General features: G+C 40.9%; 1 protein-coding gene across 1 annotated transcript in view; it reads right to left on the reverse strand.

Annotated features, from left to right (window-relative positions):
- The window catches only part of zfhx4 (zinc finger homeobox 4), a 308534-nt gene that overhangs the window by 186626 nt on the left and 94515 nt on the right, over window positions 1-27393 (reverse strand). The gene's annotated exons all lie outside the window — the stretch shown is intronic.

Here is a 27393-nt window from a genome sequence, read left to right on the forward strand (position 1 = left end):
GCTGCAGTGATCTGCAAGCCTCTGGCAAAAGCAGAGAGAAAGAAAACACAGATGTGTGCACGTTACACAGACACACATACACACACACTCACACACACACACACACATTTGAATAAAAGGTCAAATAGCTTTATCAATAACTGTGGAAAATGTGTTTTGTGAGGAGAAGGAGCAGCTGATCTGACAGTGGCCACCACCCTGATGAATAACCGCCAGGAGAATCAATAGGAAAGAGGAGTTGAGGTGGAGTGGGGGAACATTTTGTCATCCAACGGTACACTCCAATATCTAAGCTCATCCATCAAAGGCAGCAATGGCACTCCGTCCTCCGCTTTAATTGAAAGCACACTGAAACAAGTTATTTACATGACGGGATGGATTTGAACGGGTGCACGTCAGCTGGCAGCTTTGCTGTTGTGTGCTTGCTAAATGTTTGTTTCATGAGCTGACGCTTGACTGTCTCTGAACATGGTTGACTGTCAGCTAACGATGGAAATGCAGACAAATAGTCTAGTATCAAGTCTTACACAAAGGAAAGAAAATAGAAAAAGGGGGTATCTTTAAATAGGTGTATGTTTACGTCTCCTATGTATTCATCGTTGACAATCAAAAAGCTGCCTTCAAGAAACAGCTATGTTCATAATCCTGTCAAATAGATCACCATAAAATAGCAATATGTATAAAAAATGAGTATAATTTGAAACCCCAAAAAGCTCTTCATCGCTTGACTTCTTGTAAGAAATAAAAAAACAAACCACAGTCTTGTGGTTTAAAGGCAACCAGGCATCTTTTTTATTGTTCGTTTTCAAATATGTCCTCTATTTTTTTTTCCTTTGGCAGCATATGGGGATTGAATTTAAGTTGGCTGCCTTTGGTACTAAAGATGCTATAGGGTTTAATTTAATTTGAATTCGCATATGGTTTAAAGGGCTCCTACAGGGAATCAACTTTTGACTTTCAATGAGTTTTGGGGTTTGTGCTTCTTTGCAGCATCCAGCATTGAATGTAAGTTTTATGAACATTACATTTTAGATACTTTTGATTGACTTATTACTACATACTTATTACTTTTTCATTATTACTTGTCACCTCATGTACTGTTAACTTTAGGGTCATACCAATATCACATCCCCCTAACGTAGCAATATGGACACTGGAAACTCTAGTGTTTCTCTGGACAGTTTGCTCTCAGTAGCCACACAATCAATAACACACACCTGATTTCTTCTCCTTTGGGTCCATTCCATAAAGTGAGTATCAGATGTATGTAGTGGTAGCTTCAAGTTGAAAAAAAAACAACATCTCACCTTAAAATTGCTGTTAATATGGCTCAGTCTTACTGGCTGCTACTTCTCATCTTAAGCAAGTACCAACTTGATGGAATTGCCAGTGGAGTTAAGAAGAGAAATGACTAAATACGTCTGTCTCAGTATGTACAGTAGATAAGGAAGCCGACATTTCCCCCCAAACAATCTGACGATTATCTGTTTTGAAGTCGTGGGAGGTCTCAAAAGAGCGAGTGATGTACTGCTCTGTATCGTGTTTGCCCTGGGTGACCCAGTCTGAACTCCAGATGCTACTGTGTGTCACCATGTCACAACCAGAGCCAAAAAGGCCAGGGGGAGGAGAGCATGTCTGCCTGGGAGCCAGCAAACATCTGTCGAGCATATTCACATGTGTAGCAGACATACAGAGAGACCCTTCAGACCACACTGACTGTACGCTGCAGCGAAGGATCCAGCGCCATAGAGACCGAAATTGTTGGAACCAAAACAGGGACTGTTTTTAGAGTTTCAACAGAGACAGCCAAAGCCAGACAGGATAGGCCAACACTTATTCACACTATGAGAAACCCAATTTCCCCCTAAAAGCAAAACTGATTTCCACTTTAATCTTGGTGCCATAAATATGATTTGCCAACTGGTTTATATACAACATTCAAGTAAATGACTTGTTCTTACCATTTTGTGTTGTGAACATGTTCAGCTGGCCCTGGCCCTGGCAAATTACCCATGGTCCTATTATGAGAGAGTGCCGATTGGAATAGCACATAGAGGGGCCAGGCTAGCCTATTAGCAGGGGGTCCAGGGGGAAAGAGTCATATTTTGACTTTTCTTTCTTTCCTTTTGTGCTTCCAAACCAATTAAATAAAGCACGGGTTGAAATATTCCACAGCTTTGGCTCTTTGGAACTTAGCATTTATAGATAAAACAGATGCTTCTGGCAAATGTAAAGGGTGAAATTTACATCCACTTTATTCCAAAATGTTCTAAATACTCTTTCCGGTTATTGTCTGTATCCAGGCTGGGTCCCGGACGACGGAGGAGGGTTTGGGAATGTACTGGGAAACCACAGTGAAGCGGGCCAGCCAAGTTCAACAGGGAGTTCAAGGCTAAATCAATGCATATTTCCCTTTTAGTGGTGATGAGGCTAGCCAAATGCACACTCTTCTCTCTACGTAGGATCTCAGCTTAAATGAAATAGTGATTGGAAGAGTCTCTTCCATTGGTGGGTATGAATTTCACAGACTATCCCACAAATTCATATGGTTAGATTTCTTCAGCCTGTCCAAATTCATTGTCAAACTTATTAGCAGGGTATGGCTCTGAGCCACTGTTTGTCTAAGGCCGCTGCACTCGAAGGCCTTTGCGGACTACATGAGGAAACATTCGCCAGCTCTTCTAAATATGTTTTTGCTGAAGTGTCCAGATATATTTTCTCTATGGTCAGAGCTCTGAAGCAGCCTTGGCTCGCTCTGGTTCTGTACATGTGTTAATGCTGAAGAGGTTCAGTTATTTTAGCAGTGCATTTGATAGTATGTTGACATATGTGATATTCTGGCCAAATCCTGCGTCACCGTGGGCCAATGTGCACTGTTCTGGTTTAAGTTGCCTCTGGAGTTCACAGTGTGTTTGAACATGTTGTCCAATCAGTAGTGCATTGTCTTTTAATATGACAGCCGTTGCCTGTAAACATTCAGTACTGAAACTACCAGTTTGAAAAATGAGAATGTTCACTTGTCTAACTAAATGATTTTATGGTTGTGATGTATTTATTTACATGAGAAAAAAAGAAAACTTCTGATTTACTGAGGAATTCAAAGTTGAAAAACAAGGACCAATATTTTGGAGGTTATTTGCCCTCATCATTGAAACACATCTGCCTAGCCTAAGGGTTTGTGCGGGTAAATGAGCCTTGACGATTATTTTCATAAAAAGCAATAAAGACCAGTAATTATAAAAATGCCAATAAGAATTCATCTTTCAAAAATCTATAAAGCTATTAAGTCCGTAATTAAAAAGATGAGCGGCTAAGTCTGAGAAAATTGCATTTTCCTGCACAAGCGACTGTGAAGCCTCATCTCCTGTTTGTTTTGCAAATTCTTCAACAAAAACATTAACTTTGAAATATTAATCCGATCCATGGTATTGATAGGAATCTCCCATTAAAAGGCAGAGGCCTGCACTTTATACACATACGCTTCATTAGCTACACCTCGGCTGCAGATCCAAAGGGTCATTAAGCCTCCATCCTAGCAATTACACATACAGCTACTGATACACACACACACACACACACACACACACACACACACACACACAAACACAGTAAAGCAGATAGAGTAGCCACTGTACTTTCCAACCTGCTAAAACATGTAAAAGTAGCCCTTTCACATAATAAATATTCTCTCTTAAATGAGCAAAGCGTGATTAGCATTGAATCACATTTTGAAGACCTAATCAGTACTTTTTGACTGTGAATAAGTATAAATAAGTACAGGTTTATCCACATCTATAATCATAGCGGTGACTGACTTGCGGATGAAAAACGTATGTATAACTATAGAGAATACATAAATATAACCATACCTGTCATAACTACAACTACCAGGCTATCTAAATGTATATTTTTCAGTTTTGTTGAAAGGCTGTAATTGTTTTTGTCAATCAGTGATAAACTGATCGACCTCTTAGCATTACAGCTTTTCTGTGTTATTGTTCCAGTGATTGCTGATATGGTTGCCACGTCCCCTGTTGGGAGAAATTTCAGCCTGTAAATGTAAAAAATAATAAAACAGTTCATCATAATGAATTGGCTTTACTGGAGTTACAAGAAATCTTACAAGGCAAGATCTGAATTATAAATGTTTACTTCTCATTTCTTGGGGACTCTGAAACATTACGATGTTTACCTCTCATCTCAGAGTGCTACACAGCATCTTATTTGCACTGTGTGTGTGTGTTTCTGTGTATGTACATCTCACTCTCATCCTAATGTTTTGATCTGGTGTGTGTGTGTGTGTGTGTGTGTGTGTTCACAGTGGACATTAGGCCATCTCTCAAACCAGTAATGGGCTTTGATTCCCCAGGGTTGCAGTGAGATGGCCACTTCTTACATTAGCCAGTCAGGTATGACAGCGCCACGGCTTGCCTTCCCCTCGGCCAGCTGGGATAAATAATAAATGAAAGTGGTATTTCAGTCCTCCAAATCATCCGCAGGGTCAAGACTCCCTTCTCGCAGTGAACTTTGTAAGATGCGCCGAAGCGCAGCGAGATGCTAAAGGTTAGCGTCTCGGACAAGACAATCGTGCATTCGGCCTGCAAGCACAAGTAGTTTATAAACATCCACCACAATATCCACCCCCCTAGTTGTTGGTGAGGAGCTTCTTTTCCTGCTCCGAGTCTCTTCCCTTTGCCTCGGTGGGGGAATGGGGAGATGTACGAAGAGGAAAAGTTAGCATTCTCACAGAGCATACATCTGCTGCTAAGCTGGCATTTTGTATTGATTTTTCCCGAAGCCTGTAATTTTGAAAGCTTGTAACAGAAGATGAGGTAAATATCATTTTATTTGCTCAAATGGTTTCAGATTGGATTGGATTGAGATGAAATGGTGGAGACAGGCAAATCTAGATGCGAAAGCAGCAATTTCACATAATTGTCTTCATACTGGTGCCAGCATATATTACCGTTGTTCTAAAACTGTCAAACCAAGAGACCAAGACATGGACTGGAGTAAGTGAAGACACTTATTCCTCAAGCCTTTGACATGTTTTACTCTCCTCTGACAATTTTTCACTGTGATGTGGTTGCATTTATCCCCTTCTTAAGAGCTCTCTTTACTTCAGCTCAAAGTATCGGTTACTCTGATACAAATTACATCCTTGACACTCACAAAGACTATGTCACTCCTAGGCTGCAATGGACTCTGAAGATGAAATGTCAATACACACAGACATCAGATCCGTTTGCATCTCAAAAGAGTAAAACATAATAACTCCCAAAGACTAAATCATAGACTACATCATGTCTACGCTGTATTTAAATGTATTCCTAATACAACAAATTATTTATTGATTTTTCTTGCTCCTCGTCTCAGTAAAACTGACTTCAGAGTAGCAACCTTTTATAAATCTCTCTGTGTGCAAGCAAGTTGCAGAGTTAATAACTACTGTTTATAAGCCCATCCCAGACAGCCATTCTGGTTCATTTTTTTATTTACCCTGGAAGGTGAAGTTAACCTTCTTCAGCTCATTGTAGCCAGAGGAGAAAGGCAGAGATTAGTGTATTGGTCACGGTGATGTGACTGTGCATAAAGTACATGACAAGACTCAACTGCATGGACAAATATGGCTATTCCCTACAAGGCAGCTGCAATTGGACTTGAGACCTGCTATTTATTTGTTTAGTGGGTTGTAAAGAAGCATATCTTTTCTATGATGTTTAATGTTTCAACACAATATATTGTGGAAGTTGTTTCTTTGCCTGTTGTACAGTTCGGAGTATTTGACTAAATACCTAAGTGGATGGCTTTTGTTTTCTTTTTGTGTGTGGGCATATTGCCCAACAGCAGCGTTCATCTGTTCCAGAGTTTTCTTTTTCTGTCAGTCTTCATCCATCCATCCTTCCGTTCATCTATCCATCAATCAAGTGGGCTACTTAAGCCAGAAACTCATCCGAATATAGCAATCAGCTTTGTGCGTCAGTCCTCTTTTCATTAGAGGCCCATAGAAACCACAGTGCATGTTGTGTGTGTGTGTGCAGTGTGAGTGCTTATTAGCCGAGGTCAGCTAATTATTTGGCCAGGCTAATGAAGGTCAGTGTGCTTGTCTGTCTCCACGCTGATGGTCTGTACCTGATTGAGATAAGTACTCCTCTTCAACCTTCCTGTCATCTGTCATCTTGATTAAGAGACCGTATACAATTAACTGTGAACACCTTTCTTCAACATCTCTAATACCTTCAAATATTCTATATGATTGTATTTTTCTTTTGCATTCTGTACTGCAATTTCTCTATTGTATAAACTGTTGAAAGCTCATAATGTTAGACTGTGCATACAACACAACGGTAAACCATGGTGATATTCATACTGTATTAGTCTTGTTATAAAATGCAAGATTCTCCTTTCATGCAGACTTTTGTACACTGGAGTTTGCCACTAAATATTCAGTTTTGTATACAGGTAGGCACAATTGTCACTCATGAAATGAAGTACATTGTCATCAACATTCAATAGAGCGATCTCTAAAATGCATGGTTTGTAATTATCTATAATGGAAAGGAAGTTCGATGCCAAAGGTATTGTTCATATATATACAGGCTTGTCACAATTGAAAATGTTCGCGCATAATGGTGCTATTATCATGGTGGATGGGCCAAACCAAATTAGGTAGATTTGATAATAACAGTTAAATTACATATCCACTTACCTGGATGCTTAATGAACTGAAAGCGACATTGTCTATTATTCTTGTATCATGCATGATTAGCACTCTGTATGAATATGTCGAGGCTGCCATAGCTGTCGCTCATTCCAAATTGCATGCAGGACTCGGCTATTGGTGTGTGCGAGCACTGGGTTATTGTAACAGAAAGGAGATCTTGACTCTGTCAGTGCAAGCCATTAAGAGATGGACAATGTAATTGAAAAGTTTGATTCCAAAATTAGATATACAGTGTTCACCGTGTGAAAAACAGAGGAGAAACCCATTCCTCTAGAATGATTGCCAAGATGTAGTAAAATCATTTGGAAATTACATATTTGTAGTAGGCTGGGAGACATCACCTAAAACCAATATAATAATTACTTATTATATTTACCTCAGTAATGATTAATGAAAAAAATATCTTTGTACAGTACTGAAAAATAAATGTAAATTGTGGATTATGACACATGAGTAACACTGAACATACAGTACCAGTCAAAAGTTTGGACACACCTTCCCATTCACTTATATGAGAAATTAAAGGCATTTTATGAAAAGATTCATTATTCCATCAGCAGGATATTTTAGGACATGAGTGACATTATTTTTTTTTTTTTTAAACTCTCCTCTGAAGCTCCAGCATGAATGTGTAGCTAAATTCAGGACTATCCCCAGTCTCTACACTCAGCTGTCGGTAAACATAATGTATGCCTATAAGGTTTTGTTGTACTTTCAGGTGCATTACAGGAGTAGGTGGTATGAGACACATCTCATGTCAAAACACAAGAAAACCCCACTAAAAACACTAAGAAAAAAAATGTCCTTGACTATGCTTGGATCACATGGCATCTAAAAGGGCAATTAACATATGACTCAGATGTACACTATGTTGAATTTTGTTAAACGGTCAGATTTATGTAAAACTGCTCTATCATGCTCTTTTTCTACAAGTCATAATAAAGATCATTATTGTTTATTTGATGTGACCTTGTGTGGCTCATGTTTTTTTTTGTTTAATTTTATGCACTGAATATGTTCATGCCTGGTATTACTGTAGGCCTTGCAAACAAATAACCCTCTTTTTCCCCTCTCTGTTTTTTACAGAGGTGGTTTTCCTGTAAAAAAAAAAAAAAAGCAAAAAACAGCTAGTTGTTTTTATTCCATAGCCTGTTAGGTAGAATTCCTTATTTAGAGGGTAAGTTCCAAAATTCTCTGCTTTTCTAATAGAGAAGTGGTCCAAAAATACCTCTCCATCAGTCCTAGTCCCTCTCTGGCTACCTCTGCAAGCCCCAGTTCCTAGGCCCCAGCATCTCTAACAAGCAGCGGATACAGCGCTGGATTACTGTGGGCGTTAAATCAATAGCTGCTGGTCTCCCAGGCATGGCTATAGATTATGAATCAGTGTTGGTGAGCAGAGCGCCATGGTGGCGAAAGGGAGTAGAGAGACAGAGGGAGAGGGGAGAAAGAGAGAGAGAGAGGAAGGGAAGAAAATACTGGTCGGCATCAACATGACGCACAATGTCATGTTATTAAGTATGCTGGCTTTGAATGACAATTTTAAATTAAGGAAATTCCTTTTTGAAATCTAGACTTTATTAGACTTTTGATTTGTTTATTAGTCATTTATATTACCAGTTAATAAATTATTAGAAATTATCAATTGATTTCTCTCAGTTTCTTTGTAGACTAGGAAACATTTTATCACATAAACAGGTGAAGTTTATGTTTATGAGTTTATGTACAGTATCAGTCAAAAGTTTGGACACACCTTCCTATTCACTTGAATGAGAAACTGTGTCCAAACGTTTGACTGGTACTACATATGTATCGTGTAAATGAATGTAAAGTCAAGAAAATCAGGTATTAGTGATATCTGTGCCTAAACATTTACATGATTGATTACCCTTTCAACTTCATGTACAGTTTTCTACACATGAAGCATGATAGCAACAATAATTTGAAATTTCACACTGAAATATAGGACATATGAGGTTTCCAACAGAGCCCTGCCAATATCTATATAGCTGATCTATGGCAACAAAGCCCATTAACCTGTGTTGAACCTTTGGTAATCTCTGCAGTGAGCTCTGCTGTTTCCAGCCCTCAGTTTAATTCAAGGCCCTCTGAGTCCTGTTTACAGATGGTATCTAAGTGGCTTGATTCAACTGCCAATGAATATTGGCATGTGTCTACACCCCATAGACCCAGCTATTAGGGGTGGAGACCACAGGGTTAGCCAAACACAAACTGAGCATGACATCTCCCTCGCCTCTGCAAGTCCGACACACACGCACGCACGAACGCACATACATACACCCACCTGCATGTCCAAAGTCATACATGTAAACAAAAAGCAACAAAAAAAAAACCCTGGATTTTCATGCGTAACTCAGATTCTCAGAAATATGCAAGCGCATACAGTATTTAATACTCAAAAAATGTTATCATGTAAAAACGTGCCCATACAAAAACACACATGCACACATACACACTACAACCTTGCTATAGGGTGTGTTGCTAGACCCATACTGCCCCCTGGCTCGCCTCGCCTCTCTCTGTTTGTCGAGCAGCACAGACGCCTGAGGAATAACTTGTCTCCCACCACAGATTCAGGGTCAGATTACCCTGGACCAGCTCCCTAACCTTAACCATTAGAAGGATAAGAAAATATCTGTTCTAGGATCAGTGGCTGGGGGGCTGGAGATGATATTGAGGAGCTGTCAGAGGTGACTGAGTTCAGGGTCAGGCCCTCGGGAGCCATGAGGTGGGAATAGAATCAACCCAGACTACCGTACAGCAGAGCCTGAGTTAGAGTGAGAAGGAAAGCTGTGTATGTTGTTTTAGCATCAGACTAATTTCAACTCAAACAACTTACCTAACTAATGCTTATGGCTTAGCCACAAAAGAAAGAGACACTGTGGATTTAACCATCCTGATTTCAGGAGCCTAATGGTAATGACAAGTTAGTTAAGGTATTAAATCAATTAGAATATTACTAATTACCCACTATCTTAAGCTGATAATTATACTGCAATATTTAAACAGGTTGTAAAGCATTATGTTTTAATGCAAAGCAATTACAAAGCTCACAGTAGTTGATAAGTGTTCTCTCTACGGATAATTGTAGAGCAGACACAGTGTTAACTGTTAGTTGTAGAGTCTGGTAGCCACGAGCCGCCAGCTGTGTCTGAATGACTGACTCTCGGAAGTGGCTGCCGTTCTAGTATGGAGCTGTCAAGGTCAGCGGGGACACACACACACACACACACACACACATAAACGGACATGCACGTACACTTCCTCCCAGAAATCCAGGAACACATGTCACACACACATGCATACACATACACACACACTCACATACACATAGCACCAGAATGATTAATCTGTCAATCAATGCTCCCATTTCCTGCGGTGAACCCTCCTCTTTTCCCTGCAAGGTTCCTGTGAACAGAAACGGGAGCTTGCAAGATTGGAGTGTATGTGTGTGTCACTTTTTTTTGTGTGTGTGTGTGTTGTGTGTAATCAGAGCCTATTCACAACATTCCGCACACTATACACCACTGTAGCACAGCTGAAATGCAGATCATTACATGTCGGCACCCGATCTCCTTATTCTACATCGCCGCCGTACACCACGGTGAGTTTTCATGGCATGTCCATTTCACTGCATGCTGGTCTGATGATGGCAGCTGGGAGAGAGCAGGCTGTCGAAAAGGCCCTGACTAGTGAAGCCATTAGGTAGAAATGGAGTCACAAAAGATGCACAAAACACAGCAGGGGATATTGTGGCAGGCGTACGCATTTTGCACTTGTGGCTCGTCTGGTTCTCATGCTGTGTTTGGATGGCTTGTCGAAAATACAAAACTCCCATAGCCGTGATGGCAAATACATGCGCTACACCTGTGCGTCTGTGTCGTCATCGAAGGTAATTCAAGTCCAAAGTGCGGTATGAAACATTGCATGAAAGCAAAGTTAATCCAAATCCATAACCCAAGGTCAGGCAAACACTAATGTTTTCTGATACTGCGAAAAGATATCTGTGGTGTTTGTAAACAGCAGTAAAACAAGCCTACATTTTTAATTATGATCAGCAGAGAAATATAAAATGCTGTTTTTCATAACTCATCAGTAATGTATAATAATATACTTCTTGTTTCTATGGTCAACATATGGACTGGGGCTTTAAAATCAGATATGATTAAATTTTCAACAATGTCAGAAAATAATGCTGTAGAAATATTTCTATCTCAATCACATACATATTTGATTTTGCTCCGAGCTATAATGCTAATTGGCAGATGAGATGAGCGCAAATCATGTTGCCGTGTTGTTTACCATATGTAAAATATCTAATTATTAGTTTCCATAAAATTAGAATGCCGATTTACAGATTGTGTACACATGGCGAGATACTTTCTGAGTTTTTGCTTATTAAGTCTCAAATTACCACCACTGAAATACGCACTCAATGTATCGTATTTTCACTTTATTTTATCTTATCTAGTTTATTAATATTATCAAGTGTGTTTTAATTTTCCATCTTATGTACATTTACATGTTTTTATGTTCATTTTATATCTTTTTTGATGTGAAGCACTTGGTGAAAGTAATTTATTTTGTTGTAAAGCACTGTGAGCTGCACTTTTTGTATGAAAGATGCTATACAAATAAAGTTATTATTATTATTTCTCTTTAAGAAGATGCTTAGTTTGATAATGAACTATCACGGTTCACATTTTCCAATTTATATTCTGTCATTAACTGAGTATAATATGCTAAATCAATATCATTATACTTGTAGCATTCAGATTTAATGATGACTGCACAAGCATATACATTTAATTAACTGCTGCACTTACAAATGTAGTTTTCAATTTCATTAATTGTTTTGTGCAAATGGAAATTTGGGACTTGATAATAAACACTTCATGTGACATAATGATGGTCATTTCACAGTATTAAAGTCTCTTTCTGTTTTTATCGGTGTCATTAATTGGAATGTTGCAGCACAAACTCTGAGTTTCAACTTACAGCTGTGCCTTGTAAACCAGCAGTGTTAATATTCTACTAGAAGTACAGTACTAGTATGAACATGAAAAGCATGGGAGTCCCTGATTATCAGTCGCACCAACTCCATCTTAACTTTTTTTTCTTCATGAAGTGGTTTAGTGTAATTCATCCTATTTCATTTGACTGTCTTTCTAAAGATGCTGTAAGAACATGGTGTTCAGTGATCTCTCGTTTCGCCACCATCTCTGACTAATCACCTCTACTCTCACTTCCTCATGCTCCCCCGTCTGCTCCTCCAATCTCCCTCATTCTCTCCATCACTTCATCTTCTCAACCGCTCACCGCCTTGCCAGCGCTAATTGCGGACGACCAGTCCAGTTGAGAAGCGAAAAGTTGGAAAATCATGGACAAAACCATTAGTGCTTTATTGGGGGGAGCTAAAAGAGTTAGCCTTATTCCACTGGATCCAATCCGCGTCAATCACATTGGGAAAATTGGATTCCTGAATAAGGAAATCCCATGAGGGAGGTTAGGCTGTCCGTCTGGATCAGCAGAAGACACTTCTTCTTCTTCTTCTCTGTCTTTATTTCTCTCCACTGAGGTGCTGTTCACGGCGAGGTTCTGTTCTCACTTGAGTGTACCAATAGGGCCATAATAAGTATTGATTAAGCTATTAGCCAACATTACCCAGGCACTGGCAGAGACTGTGTTTAGAATCAGCACCGCAGGAGTCTGTCACACCATGTCACACACACACACACACACACAGACACATACGTACGTACTTACACACACACGCAGTTTTAGGAAGCTGATTGGGAGTGCTGCAGGGTTAGTTAGTTAGTGAAGCGACTAAAATACTATTCTCTTATCCATTTCCTTCTGTCTCCCTCTGCCCATCTTCAACCTCTCTATCTGGCCCTGTAACTGAACTCCAATCAAGTGAGGACACAGTCCAGAATACATGGTGTTCCAATGAGATGGGTGTGAGTACGACACACACACACACACACAGACACACACACACACAAACGAGAGGGATCAGATAAAAGAGGCTTGATTACAAAGGACAAGGTCATAGTGAGGAGTGACACAGGTTGGAGCCAAGCTATCAGAGTCAAGCGTCCAGCAAACACCTACAAGTGTGTACACACACACACACACACACACACACACGTATACTGATTCATGGTTTCAACAAGGCGTAGAAAAGAGGTAGTCAGGGAGCTTCTGAATGACAATATTTGGGTCCAGTCACAATGCTTATAAGTGTGTGTGTGTGTGTGTGTGCGTGTACGCATGTGTGTGCGTGCACGTGTGAGATGGCCAGAGCCTTCTACAGAGAGACATTTACTGTGTGACTTTAATCACCCGACTGTGTTACACTTCAGTAGAGAAACAGAGAAATAGAATGGTAGAGAGACAGACAAGCATTAGAATTAGCTGCCACCTAAACTCAGCACCACCATGTTTTGAATATCTTTTCCAAGAAGTCGCCTGATTGAGTGATTTCCAATACATTGTCAGGACAAATTACCTCCACTTAATAAGATCCTTGGTGGAAGCAGAGGAAGGCCACTCGGAGAGGGGGAGAGGAAACGACAAGTATTAATTTGGGATTTTTCACAAACTGACACTCTAGTCTCCATCCTCAGGCCCTGGGGCTGTGTCACTTCTCACCCACACTCACACAAACATACACACACACACACACACACACACACACACACACACATACCCCTCATACTCTATGCCACTCCATTCCTCCCTCCTCCTTCCTGATCATGGAAGAAATTCTGCAGCGTAGCAATTACCTAAGTCTTTTATCAGTCATTTCAAAGGAGCAAAATTAGAGCAATTGTGTCAGGATGGTCATATGGGCAGAAATTGCACACTTATTGGGTGCACTTACGCCTGTGACTCCGCTCCCTGCACTGATGGGGCCCATTGTTAGGGGACGATGCCTTCGAGGCCGCTGATTGGGGCTGAGAGCAGATGCAACCCCCCCCCACACACACACACACATACACCCTCCGCACCCCTCTCACTCCTCCAAATTCTCCCTCCACCTTAACTTACCCCCCTATCCCCCACCCCCACCCCCACAAAAAGTCTTTGTCTTGATCCTGCAGCCCCCCCTCCTTAATTGAATATAAATTACAGCAGTGCTTTTGTTTACGTGGACTATCATCAAAGTTAAAACCAAACCAGTCTTCTTTGACAGATAATTCATTTGACCCAACTCCACTTGTCATGCCTCACCCCCTCCTCCTCCTCCTCTTCATCCACTTCCTGCTCAGCCCCCTCGCCATCCTCTGCAGTTTAGGATGGTGATGATTTTTGTTGTATTTTGAAAATACCCTATTGATTTGCTTCTCAGTAGATCATGGATTAGTAATGTACAAAGGCTTTTATTTGTAATAGTTTCTTTCTTGCAACCAGGAGCTTTGGTAGTTGTAGTAAAATGAAATAATTGAACTACAAGAAGTGCAGACATTTCTCATCTATTAAATTAAGAAAATGTTTAAGAAATAGAAATACCAGACGTATTTTACGGTTTCCAGATTCAGATAATTATGATGAATTGAAAAGTTCAGAATATCAGCAAGTGAGATGACGTGACCTTTTTCCGAGGATTCATTTATTAAGTCATTCTTAGATTTGGCGACCTAATCCCATTGCAAAATGTCATCTCAATTCCATGCCAAAATCTACACTAAATTGTTGTGAAATGCTTACTGAGTGAACACAGGATCCACTGACTCAAACGGTAAATGCTAAGCATGTTGAAACACTTCTGCCCCTACCCAACCCCAGAAGATGATAGGCCACTCAACTAACGAGTGAAGCCTCCATCTAATAGTAACAGTCTGCTCGCAGGGATCTTTCCCTAAATGCTAACTAGATTCAGGCAGTGAATCCTAGCAGTAAATGCTAAGTCTATGGCTTAATCGTCGACTCTAGCCCCTTCGCACCGCAGGGAGCTGCCAGGCCTCTCTATTCCCACTCCACTGGCCACACATCTCCACTCAATCTGTCTTAGCATATTGATTTCCCAGCTGTCTCATTGGTTCCTAACATAATTATGGCTGGCTGGGCTAGGGGCACAGGCGCAGGGCTAATACATTTACACCAGGCCCCATCAGCGCGGGCTTATATTCATGTCATTGGAAGAGGCAGGAGATTGGATGCCCCTAAGAGGCAGATCTACTAAGAGAATTTGGGGGGCTTTGCTGTAATGAAAAAGGGAATTAGCTGGCTCGACCTCCGTCACATTGCAAGATCAATAGCAACGTCCATGAAAATATTCGGTGGAAAAATAAAATGAAGAGAAGAAAATGACACATCTGTTAATAAAGATGTATGATTGCGTCCTGTTTATTTATGATATTATTTCGGTGTTCGGCTTTAAATAAGACACTGATGTAAACCTCTGACCAAAGCTTATTGCTGTGCAAAAAGCTTGAGTTGGAATTGTTTTTAAATGTTATTATTAATTACTTATTGAAAATGAGTGGGGGTTTTCTTTACTTGAAAAATATATACAGTCATATGATAAGTGCGACTGCAGTCAATATGCTTCACTGTCAGTCCTGCCACTTTACTGTTGCTTTACAGTGCATATCGATGCATCTTCACTCCTATAACCTCCTATATCTATTTTTTTATTCACACAGGATAAGGCAGGAGAAAGGGAAAAAAAAACCTTAAGGAAGGGGAGAGAAAAGAAGGTCACAGTCTATCTATTTCACTGTGCCTAATTGTTGTCAGAAGCTGACCTAAAACGCCGAGACAGTATTTTTCAAAGTCAAGGATGAGGTAGAGGAGGGGTGGGCAATTCATCACGCTATCTCCCTTCCTCCTCCGCCCACCGTCCGGGACCAGCGAAGGTCTGCTAGTTATTTAATTCCATGGATCAGGCCCTTAATGGCAAACTCCAGCCCCATAAATTAGACATGCACTCGATTAGGATGTCTGGCTTAAGAAGCAGTTCTAGGTATGATACTGACATGTAAGGTCATCCGGGCTTTCTCAGATCTCTCGCAATTAATGATCATTAGAGAAAAAGCCGGGGCGGATAGAGTTGGGAGTCCGTCAGCACCTTACAGGTTGTTGTAGTAAATAGAGATACATGAACGTGCTGATCATACTGTGCTAGAGAACAAATTTTATTTCATAATATTAAAACAGTTTGCAATTGGTTAAAGTGCACTCGTAAATCAAACTTGAACACTCAAGAAATCAGTGGTACTGTGGCATGAACAAAAGTAGCCCCAATTACTGTTTAGATTTATCCGAATGAATATTTAGAAATAATAATAAGGCGTCTTTATGTCATTTCTGACACGCAAGCTGTTACTGCAATCAAAGGTATGTCAATTATACTTTAAATACTACATTACACTGCTTGAGAATAAAGCTGGTGATGACTGTATCCACACAAGGCATACGTGTGTACAGTACAGTCAGCTTGCAGGAAAATAAAAATGCCCTCCTCAGTGTGGGCACATTGGGACTGTGATCAGCGTGGTGACAGACCGGCTTCTATTGTGTTCCTTGAAGCACATAAAATACATGTGACACATTTTAATGGCTGGAACTGCACTCACTTGGGCAAAAAAATTGCTTTATTGTATTCATAGTTTATTATTAGGACCCCCATTTACCTTCACACCATAGCAACAACTTGTCTTTCAGGGTGCTTATAGACAAACTGTACATGACTGAATGAACAATGCAGTCAGTTCAGCGGCGATTTCTCTGCTTTTCACTTGCTGTTGCGCTTCACTCCTAATTCTGTTTCATTCCTGAAAGCGACAGTAAGGTTGTTTTTTTTTTCTTTTTTCCTTTGCCAAATTTCATGTATTTATTTATTTATTTATCAATCCTTTTTTTTTTTTTTTTGGATCGGTGGCATTTTGGACAGTCCCTAGCATTTGCTGACAGTTATTTTGGCTCCTGGCAGCACAGACATTGACTGTCAACGGGACGTCTCCTTTCTTTTATTCATTTCTTCTTTCCTGAGAGAGGCTGCTGAATGCAAGTCAGCCTTTTCTCCCTGGAGGGTGGGGAGGGGTGGGTGGGGATGTGGGGAGGGGGTGGGTGTGGAGGACAGTGGTGGTGAGGGGTTGGGGGGCAGACAGGAGGGATGGTGGAAAAGGGCTGCAGGGAGGGAGTTGGGTGGGTGGGTGGGTGGGTGGGTGGGTAGGGGGGTGATAAGACATGTCGGGAAGGTATGGTGTGGTGGACCGTCTCATTCTCTCTCTGTCTTTCTGCTGTGTGTTTAGCTGTAAAGTGTGTGTGTGTATGTGTGTGTCGAGGGTTATTCAGGAGGACACTCTCCTGACCATCAAATCAGCCTCCATGCTGACATTCCTGCACCTCCTCAGCCTGAAAACACAGCCACGAGCTCAATTGAACACGTGTGTGTGCGTGCGCTTGTGTCCGTGTGTGTTTCTAAGCATATAACAAAAAAGTAGTTATTATACGCCTGTGTATAAAACAGTTCCTATACATCAGTGCGCACAAAAATATGTGTCAAAGCTTGAAACAAAATCATGAGTGCTTATGTGGCTGCCTGTGTGTCTGTTATGTGACCTGTGTAAGTGTATATCCTCGTCTGTGTGGGCATAATTGGGATGTTGCGTGTCAGGGGAACACCAGCAGTATTTTTTTTTTTTTTTTTTTTTTTCTCTCTCTAAGCGAGCCAGCCAGTCAGAGACCATAATGGGTGTTTTTGCTTGATGAAAGCCTCAAAGCAGAGGTCCAGTGTCTGTTTTGATAAAGGGAATGTGCATGCCAATGAGTGAACCCTGCATTGATGCTCGGATAAAACACATGATCAATAAAATAAACAGTACATCACCTCTATTAGTGACACAACACCAGGGTCAAGGTATGTGGAAATGGAAACAGAGGGGCTGGTAGTGCTGCAGAGGTTTTAGATTTTTTACGGCAGAATTAGATGCTAGGGGTGTGTGCTGAAACTGTCTGATTACTGAGCGCAAAGTAATAGAGAGCTGGGGATTGCTGCAAAATATACCAGCAAATAACAAGCGTGCCACGCTGCAGCTGGTTGTAATAATGACTGCAAGCACATTTGTATTGATGATTTAGTTTTACAATCAGATACAGAGCTCAATTTGAAAGAGGAAATAACATACCATGTTGACAAGTAACATAAATGGGCTGATTTGACAAAGTTGTCTACATCTGCCAAAAACTAAAGGAAAAAAAAAACAAAAAAAAAAAACAGACTAAAGCCCAACTAAAGCCCAAACAACTTGTGCTTAATGCAGATACTAAAAGCCTTGAGAGTAGAGTTCCTCACTCAGCCAAATTGATTTCTGTTTGCTCTCTTTCTGTTTACAAGGTGTGCAGATTAATTTGCAACATGCCCCAACACATCCACGGCTAAAACTCCCCCCCCCCCCCCCCTAAATCAAGGCAGCTTTTTCTGAGAGCAAGCGGAGATGAAATAATGACAGCGATTAGATTACTATTCTTAAGAATCCATTAGTCAAAAATGACACCCAGGAAATCACACAGTGCATTCTGCCCTAATGCAATAAGGTGCCAATTATAACACTCATGTGGAATAAGTGGGCTCCTCTCCCCTCTGTTGGCTGAAGAGAACACAAATCATCATTACCGTGTATTTCTTAATGCTATCTGCACTGAGAGGCATTAAGAACAGACTAATAAGTTTAGCCCTTGCAAACAGAGTGCAGCTGTGTGCTCCATTTTCTCACTCATTTTCCTTCCTCCTCTCATCAGCCTTTTTGGACCTGTCTGCTTGGCACGTTTGTGTATCAGTGTTTTCCAGCCTGCCTGTCCTTCTGATTGTCCTTCCATTTGTCTTTTACTAGTCTCCTGTCTCTCAAGGTCCAAAGAGATGTCACATAACAAACCCAGATATCAGAGTAGCTCATATTTGGACACTGGCCTTCGAGCATTTGGCTTTAACTGGCTTCAGTTCTGAGTATGCACTGTAAAAACACTTTTTCAACTTATTCTTGGTGCATCTGGCCTCTCAAACTTCCAAGTAAAATTCCAGTTTTTTAAAGTTATCTAGTTGTATCTATTATCTATAACCTCTTTTAAACATTTCATGCACAAACAAAACAAGTAAACAGATTTGACCTAGGCATCAAAACAATTCGCCAAGCGTTTGGCTGCTCTAAGCCAACACCAGTTTCAAGCCAGCAGCTATAAGCTTGCAAAAAGCTGGCAAGCTAACATTGTCCGTCTTTGCCGCCGGTGGCCTGCTAGTGGGCTGTTAGTTGCCTGCCAGCTGGGAAGGGCATTAAGTGCTAAAAAGGATCCTGTTGGGCTAGAGCAACTTTTCCAAACTTCATCTCATTGGATGAAAAGACAAAAAGAAGGAAAGAGAGTTTGATGGCAGTAAGGCAAAGCCATGGGGAATCTCAGACGATGATGAAAGCAAACTCTCGAAGAGCCACAAAACACCACACACCCCCTCCATTACATCAAGGGGCAAGCAAAGAGAATTATAATAACACTGCCTTTTCTTTTTTAATTAATGAAGACTGTTATTTGGTAGGAGGCAGGGCAAGCTGTAAGGGATCTTGGATGATTGGCAAACATCAAACGGAAATGGTATATGTGTGTGTCTGTGTGTGTGTGTGAATATGGGTGTGTGTACTGTATGAAAGTATCTAAGCCTGCATGTATACATGTATGCAGGGTGTGATTGTGTGAATGTGATTGTGTTCAGCTCACATGCATGTGTGTGTGTGTGTGTGTATGTGTGTGTGTGCGTTTGCTGCCTGCCAGGCCAACTTGGTGCCTTTAGTAAATAAGACATGCCCATCAGTGGCAAGCGGACTTTGGCGTTTGTCTTTTTTTTTGTGTGAGTGAAGCCTCTGCTTTTCTGCATTAACGATTGAAGAGGGGGAAATGAGGAGAGGAAAACATTATTCATACAACACATTATACAAGTTATGGAGACTTTGAGAACTTCCCTCGTTTCCACTGAAGGTGGTTTTAATAAGGTTCCATGGGAGTTGGTGCTTCAGGGTGTTGACTAACGGTGTGTGTGTGTGCATACCATTCATGCGTGTGTGCGTGTGTGTGTGTGTGTGTGTGCGTGTTTGCGGGTACATGCGTGTGTGTCTCGTGTCTGAATGAGTGTGTTCAGTGGTGGGGCGGCACGTGGTATGTATTACACATCAAAGAAAGGTCAGGCTCAAACACAGAGTCGGGCTAAAGGTTAGGGCACAGCTCTATATAGAACAGAGAGAGGGATGGGGCTTATCAAAGCTATCACTTGGAGAGAGACTGCTAGAGGTCACCAAACCCTTGACATGACGTACAGATCTAATGTCTTAGCCAAGGATCAATACAACTACACACAGACAAACCAGGTAGGCTTAACATCAGGGTAGCCCCACTAGCCACTGAAACCAGGCACTCACTCCCTCAACTCCAGTGTAAAAAGAAAATAAATAAATAAATAAAGACGATAAGGATGTGAAATGAAATGAAAAAAGACAAATAATCAATTAAACAAGAGCCTGTAAGAAAGGTTTCTTTGGATGCAAACGAGTGCTGGGAAAAGTGTTTCTTCACAATTTTGAAAATTTGATGGTGATTTTTTTTTTTCCGCCGTGCATGTTAAATGTGTTCCGAGCATCAGATGGAATAATGCAATGAATAATACAGATCAGAGGTGTTGAGAGATCATTGCAGTGGATTAATATGCATCGATTCTGAGCTTGAAGTACACAGACGGATAGATAGACGGACAGACGGATAAGTAGACGGATGATTTCGTGATCAGGCCTTTATTTTCCCCACTTTTTCTCGTGCACTTAATGGCTAATCTGTTGACTTTCACTGTGCTCGTCTCAGGGCTCTACAAAAAGTGAATTACATCCGCTGACAGTTAAAATGGCAACGGCCTGAAAAAAAAAAAAAAAAAAAAAAGAGTGGAGGCATCATCCTTCTTCCTTGTGACTTCCATTCGCCTCTGCGTTCCTGAAAGTGACAGGACGCAGTGTTTTTTTGCTTACTCATCAATATTTCAGAGCACTACACATGGAATGCTCCAGTGACTTTGAATATAGGGCCCATGCGTACACCTCTTCTCTCTTCCTTAGTGATATGACATCAAGTAATGCACAGTGAAAGTTGAAAAACCAGTGCATCAAGGTCCCCCCCCTCCTGCTTCTCTTTCCTCCCACCCACCCCCTTACCTAATGAAATCTGTCAGAGAATTGCTGGAAGACGTTGGAGCCTTTATAAAATCAAGGAGGAGGAAACATAGAGGAAATATAGGATATGTGAAGAGAATCGGTATGGAAGGTAGGAAGTTCTAGAGAGGCTAAAGGGTAAGCATTTGTCATGGAGGATCTGTATTGCATGCACACATGACACACAGAGGTATTCATACATGCAAAGTCACAGAGTCGCCCATGCATAACGATAGTGAAATCAACCTTATTTACACCGTTCAGAACATCCATCTTTGAAATTGCTCCTACAGACACACACTATTTATTAAAAAACCATCTTCAAAAGAGTAAAGCGGGAGGATCCACTGTGTTTAAAACTCTGCTGTCACTGTTTGCATGAGAATTGAAATTTATGGGATAAAAAAAAACAAAAAAACAACAACAAAAAACTCCAGGAGCTGCCTTTGTGGAAACAGTTTTGCGTTATGCATCTTTTTAAGTGCATATGAATGCTTGAGTGTGTGTGTGTGACTGTTAGCAAGTGTGTGCTCTTCTGTGTGTGTGTGTGTGTGTCATTTGAAGCAGAGTCCATTTATCAAGGACAAAAGGGCCCCAAAGTGTCAGAGACTAATGGACGTGGCCCCATCCCCTTTCTCCCCCCGTTGTGATCATCCCCAGAAATTAATTAGAAATAACGAATAGACGGTCTTTTTTCACTCCACTCTCATTTATTACAATGGTAATTGCTCTTCCCTCATTGTAGGTTAAGTCTTTAAACACTGTCTTACATCAAGACATGCTCATCCTTGCCATCTATAATTCATGATATACTTTGCACCAAGCAAAGCTGTTAAATATTTAGTGAATCATTGCCTTAAACTTAATCACCCTCTGATAAATGCATGTGTTTTTCCCCTCGCTCTTGCTTTCAGCTCCCCAATCAAGAGGATACACACTCGAACTAGTTGTATAATCTATTTTTAATTTCTCCATCAGAAATTAACATAACACAACTTAGCATAATGTATTAATTACAGTACATTGTTAAGTGCTACATTATGTTTCTGTGAAACAAGCTATTATCATTGTACTTCATGAAGTATTAAATCTAATCCATATTTAAAGAATGCTTAAACATTAATTTGCTAGACTTGCAGCTAATGTCTTTTCTCATCAAACTCAGTTCTTCTACAACTGTTAACTAGCAGTAACTCTTAAGACTTTGCTCTTAATTCTGGCTTACAGTGACTTTCTGTTCAGCCTGAGAGCATTTTAATACACTGTATTAAAACACTTGTTATGTTTTCGTAACAAACTGGAGTCAAAAATGCGATGGTGCAAAATAATTCTTTTTATTTTGTTGTCACTAAGAAAACCGCTGTGTTCTTCACTCGATAAATAACATTACACTTCATATGGACAGTATGGATTGTGGTGAAGGCATCTAGTCTCACTACGGTGGGTCAATCATCTAACTACTTCACACTTACAAGATCATCGGTGTGATCCCATACAGGGGAAAAACACTGCTCATATTTTGACTGAAAAAGATCAAGTTTTGGCCATTCAGGCCCTGGAATCTGAAAACATATTATCTTTTAAGACAAATAAACGTTTTCGATAGGCTAGCCTTCTTAAATGTGTTTTTAAAACTATTTTAATATTCTTTTTTTTATTTGCCATCTTCCTTCATATTGACCTTTTTAATATTATTGCTTTTTCTTCTAATCTGTGAAAAACTTTGTAAACACTGATTTAATTTTGTAGTAAAGGTTATTATTATTATTCTATTATTTGGCTCTAGAACAGCCAATAAAAACAGATTTTTTTAATAGAAATTGAAACTGTTCAATCTCCAGAATGTACAGGTAGTAGCCAGCTCTCAGGTGTAGAGATATGTACTGTAGTAGTTCACTAGGGATTAGCATTAATTGCAACGTTCTTGTCACTTGAGTAGAAAAATTGTGAAATAAGATTCATTTCTGAACGTATGAGCTGCTTCACTGTACTGCTCAAGATCTGTAGCGCTGTTATATGTCTCACTTCCTGTTTTGACTTCCTGATTTATATCCTGACTGCTTGTCATTGGTGGCAGAGATAATAGGCGGGTACTATAAACAGTCTTTTACATTATCATAAAATCACAGATGTAAATACATACACATGCTTTCAACCGCACCTCCCTTCTCTCAAAAGACAAGAGTACATCTTTAGATTCTAAACATCCTATTTGAATGCATCTTCCTCTCTTCTTGTCTTTCCTCCCTCCTTTAGCTTCTCTCTCTCTCTCTCTCTTTCTCTCTCTCTCTCTGAGGCACTCCATCTTCCTGATGTTTAATTCATCATGCTTTTCCATCATCCTTCCACCTCTCTCCGTGGCTGTGTCAGGTAACAAACAATGAGTTTTTGATGTGAATAATTTAATGTGTGTACTGCAAATGCCGGCGCTCGGCATTACCCATGCTGCACACTCGGCATTACCCATGCTGCACACTCGGCTGTCATTAAGACACCTGATTTCCCCCAAGATTCCTCTCCCCGCCTCGTAGATGAAAAGGTAACACACATGTCGAAAATTTCTCCCCCTTTACATCTGGGGAGGAAGACTATATTTTTAGACAGGCTAAATGAGACAATGACAGCGGTAAGCAGTGAAAAGAGAGAGGGGAGAAAAGACAGACGGAAAGAAAGCAAAGGAGAGAGGAAAATGAACGGGGAGGGGTGGGAGGGGAGAGGGGAGAGAGTGACTGTTTCCTCGTACATATTTTCTTTTTCTCTCACTCTCACCCGATGTCGCAGCATCAAACACTAACCCTGCTTTCAAAAGCCGGCGGAAGCATTGATTCAATATTTTCTCCCCCGTGTTGCTGTGATCCTGAAACTGCTCTCTGGCAAGATCTAGACACATGGAGGGAAAATGACGGTGGCGACATCAAACGCAAACGTGTTGTGGATAATAACAGACACAGCCTCCACTCTCTTTCACTCCTATTTTTTCCTCCCTTCTTACCAGCCTGCCCTCCCTCCCTCCCTCCCTCCCTCCCCGTTCTCTGAACCCCTAGACATGATACATGCCATGAGCTCCATGCATATGTTGTGGTGACATCAAATGCCAAACAATTAATGGCTCGGCTCCTTCGTGCTTTTTTTTTTTTTTTTTTTTTTTTTGGTAATGGGACTGTATTCATCTCCAGGATCACATCTCTAAGCCTTATCTTCCTTTACGTGAGAGTGAAGAAAGATGAGAACTAAAGGGAGAGCAGTGGTGGCAATAGTATAGGAGCAGCAGTATTATGTGAATTACAGCAGCAGGGCCAACACAGACTCATCTATCCTATTCAGCCCTCTCCCTGGCCATTCTGCAGACAGACAATCAGTGCACACTGGGACTGGCGAATGAGGATCACCTCCACTGGCAGCAGGGTCCTCCGTTTCATTAAAAAGGATTAAAAAAAAAAAAAAAAAAAAAGGTGGAGGGATGAGGGGGAGAAGAGGAGGGGAGGCAAGCGAAGGAGAGGAGTAGGGAGGGAGGGAGGGAGGGAGGAGGAGGGGGGTTGACAGTGACGGAGATCTGGGCAGATATGAAGGCAAAGGGCAGTGGGTTTTAAAAAATATGAAGGACAAGGATGGAGAGCCGGATGGATTCAGGGGGGAAGAGAGGGAGCAATGAGGGATCTGGTCAGATATGAAGGCATAGGGTAATATGAATATAACGCTGTGTGGCTCTGTGATGTGGAAAGAAGAGAAAGAAAGGAAATAAAGAGGGTGCGATGCAGTGAAGGTGGGTATGGTATTAATAAGCCATTGTGGGGATAATTGAGGAAAGGTGGGGGGGGGGGGGGGGGGGGGGGTGGTGGTTCTGAAAGCCTTTTTAAAACCAACTCTCCCTTCAATCTTTGATTCACTTTCATCACCTCCAGTGTGGCCACGTTTGTGTGAAATCGGCAGGAGGGCCTTCAATTATTGCATCTTGTCTGTGGTCTTCATGCACAGACACACACACACACACACACACACACACATACACAGTGACACTGACACACACACACACACACACACACACAAACACACATGAAGGCAAACGTCCACGGAGACACACTTTCCGGATAGCAGGCATACACATTTGAAAAATACATACTTTTGAACAATGTGAATGTACACTCTTTCACACACACACACACACACACACACACACACATTATGACGATCCCTTGATTTTATCCAAATGACTGGGGAGAAAGAGAGAGGGGAGAGCTGATACACAATAGATAGAAGGAAGAAAGCAGCGGAGACGGAGAAGAATGTTGATTATTCTCTTTGTCTATTTTGTCATTAGCAGATGGGAGCTCGATAATGTAGTGGGTACTTAATGGCGGTCATACAATGGGAAAATGAGGGAGAATCCTTTACATAATGACACTGTGAATGGATTGGAGACTTTACACATGTGCGAGCATGTGTGCAGAGCATTCTATGGACACGAAATGCACACAAACACACTTACAAGGGCCCAGACGCGCTATAAATGGCAGGAAACACAGAATAAGAGTGCGCATTTGAGTATTAAGTGTTAGGAAGGTCAACTAAGACTTTGACATTGTGACTAACACAAACGTGGAGGATCACCACGTTACATCAATCCATGTTTTTGTCTTTCCATTTCTTTCCCTACCTCTCTTTCTCTTCTATTCCTCTCATCCTGTGCTTATAAACAAATAAATTTGTCATGAAACACCCGAAATACATCATTCATACCCGCACACACACACACACACACACACAGCTCTCACTGAATATAGACTCACTCTTGGTTATGGACGGCTCTAAGTCCTCTTTAAACCAAGCCTTTATTTCCCCTGTTGCTCACTGGGAGTGTGCAATAGTGTGTGTACATGTATGAGCAGGAGCTTGTGTATACTTATGGCACAGTGTGGATGTGCAACTGGATGTTTGTGTGTGCTTTTATGAATGTTGGCGCGTTGGTTTCTTCGTCTTAATTAAAAGTGAGGTTCCGTTGAGTCCCAGTCACACAGCAGCCATTGGGAATATTTCTAATTATTTCCTACCTTTCACATCCCGTTCACTCCTCTATATGTGATTACTGACAGCGACCGGAGATTAACTGACAGTGGGTTGTATTTGCACACGATTACTGTTTGTCAAAGTTGACAGAAATAACTCCTGCTGTACAACATGCTTGTGAGTGAGTGTGTGTGTTTGTGTGTGTCTGTGTGTGCGTGCATGTGTGTGAAGCTATTATGTCAAATGCAGAAAAATCAGGAAGTGGATGTTGAACTTTCTTTTATTGCATACAGTTCTGTTACTTTTGGTATTTCCTTGAAACAAAAGCAAACAACAAAACCCTAAATGCCAAAATATCCTCCCAGCACTGTTGCTGCTTTGAAACTCGACTGTTAACAAAATCAGGGAGTGTGCCTTTACACAACACACTGACAGACATAAACTCATACAGGATGTGCATACACACAGCATTTGCTGACATATACCCACAAAATCACCTACAGGCATGCATGCTATACAAATCACCCCATATATTTTTAATATACACCAGAGGAGTACAAAGCACTAATAGCCTGTCTGCTTGCCTTGCGTGATTTAGTGAGCAGCATATTAAAAACCGAAGCTATTCATTAATATGTAAACTAGTGTGCTGTCATTAATATGGGGTTAGGGTCGAGGGACCAGGGTGCAGAGGGGGAGTTGCGGGGGCGATGGAGTCAAGGCTGCCAAACCTCAGCTTGATTGAGTTCAGCAGCGCCTTTTGATAAGTGTGTGTGTGTGTGTGTGTGTGTGTGTGTGTGCATTTTTTGTATGTGTGAATGGTGCGTGCACTTCTTGTTGGCTAGTAAGGGTGTTTGTTTGAGGATTTGTGTCTGTGCGTGTGTGTGTGCGCATTTGCATGCATCCTTGTGCGTGTGCCTTCCAGAGGTCTCCAGGTCCCCAGGGTGATTAAAGAGAATAAATATGCTTGATTACAAATGTCCTACCTCCCCATCAACTCCCCTAATGTATGCAGTTTAATTGAGCGTCACGAGTAAAGTATGAGTTATGGAATGAACAGACAGGCCAATATCTCAGAGAGGCGGAGAGGGGGATGGGAGGTCAAGAGAGAGACAAAAAAAGGGAGAGAGAGAGTAATATCCTTCATTTGAAAAAAAAGTGACATCTTAAAAAATGCTGGTATCTAAATTAAACACATTAGGCAATATTGCCAGAGTAATAAGTAACATCAACACCTATGTGTATCCATTAATTTAACAGTGTTTATATGAAGGATTAATCATTTTATTTCTTAAACATTAATACTAGGGAGCATATCATATTAAATATATTTTCCAACATCCAAAAATTGGAAATAAGGCATTCTGGAAGTGGACCATTGATGCAGATACACAGTTTTAACAGTCACCAAGGTGTCATTATCACTGTGGTGTTTTTATATCTAGAGATTACTAG

Source organism: Thunnus albacares, chromosome 21 (genome assembly GCF_914725855.1).
Source record: "Thunnus albacares chromosome 21, fThuAlb1.1, whole genome shotgun sequence".
Lineage (NCBI taxonomy): Eukaryota > Metazoa > Chordata > Actinopteri > Scombriformes > Scombridae > Thunnus > Thunnus albacares.